Below are 1501 nucleotides of genomic sequence, written 5' to 3'. Positions count from 1 at the left end.
CAAAATGTGGTCCACTGGAGGACAGAATGGCAAACCACTTCAGTATTCTTGCCTTGAGAACCCCATGAACAGTATGAAAAGGCAAAAAGATAAGACAATGAAAGATGAAATCCCAGGTCAGTAGGTGCCCAATATGTTACTGGAGATTAGTGGAGAACTAACTCCAGAAAGAATGAAGAGAAGGAGCCAAAGCAAAAGCAACACCCAGTCGTGGATGTGACTATTGATGGAAGTAAAGTCTGATGCTGTAAAGAGCTATATTGCATAGGAACCTGGAATGTTAGGTCCATAAGTCAACACAAATTGGAAATGGTTAAACAGGAGATGGCAACAGTGAAAATTGACATTTTAGGAATCAGCAAACTAAAATGGACTGGAATGGGTGAATTTAGCTCAATGACCATTATATCTACTCCTGTGGGCAAGAATCCCTTAGAAGAAATGAAGTAGCCATCATAGTCAAAAGAGTCTGAAATGCAGTACTTGGACGCAATCTCAAAAATGACAGAATGATCTCTGTTCATTTCCAAGGCAAACCATTTAATATCACAGTAATCCAAGTTTATGCCCTGACCAGTAATGCTGAAGAAGCTGAAGTTGAATGGTTCTATGAAGAACATAAGACTTTCTAGAACTAAAAAGATGTCCTTTTCATATAGGGGACTGCAATGCAAAAGTAGGAAGTCAAGAAATACCTGGAGTAACAGGCAAATTTTGCCTTGAAGTACAGAATGAAGCAGGGCAAAGGCTAATAGAGTTTGGCCAAGAGAACACACTCATCATAGCAAACACCCTCTTCTAACAACACACGAGAAGACTCTACACATGTACATCACCAGATGGTCAACATCAAAATCAGATTGATCATATTCTTTGCAGCCAAAGGTGGAGAATCTCTATACAGTCAGCAAAAACAAGACTGGGAGCTGACTGTGGCTCAGATCACGAACACTTTATTGCCAAATTCAGATTTAAATTGAAGAAAGTAGGGAAAAACCACAAGACTATTCAGGTATGACCTAAATAAAATCCCTTATGATTATACAGTGGAAGTGACAAATAGATTCAAGGAATTAGATCTGATAGACAGAGTCCCTGGAGTACTATGGACAGAGGTTCATGATATTGTACAGAGGCAGTGATGAAGACCAACTCCAAGAAAAATGGTTTTCTGAGGAGGCCTTACAAATAGCTGAGAAAAGAGAAGTGAAAGGCAAAGGAGAAAAGGAAAGATATACCCATTTGAATGCAGAGTTTTAAAGAATAGCAAGGAGAGATAAGAGAGCTTTCCTTAGTGATCAATGCAAAGAAATAGAGGAAAACAATAGAATGGGAAAGACTAGAGATCTCTTCAAGAAAATCAGAGATTTTCTTGGGAATATTTTCAAGGGAATATTTCATGCAAGGATGAGCATAATAAAGGACAGAAATGATATGGGCCTAAGAGAAGCAGAAGATATCAAGAAGAGGTGGCAAGAATATACAAAGAACTATTTAAAAA

Source organism: Cervus canadensis, chromosome 30 (genome assembly GCF_019320065.1).
Source record: "Cervus canadensis isolate Bull #8, Minnesota chromosome 30, ASM1932006v1, whole genome shotgun sequence".
Lineage (NCBI taxonomy): Eukaryota > Metazoa > Chordata > Mammalia > Artiodactyla > Cervidae > Cervus > Cervus canadensis.
Note: the sequence above shows the minus strand (reverse complement) of the source record.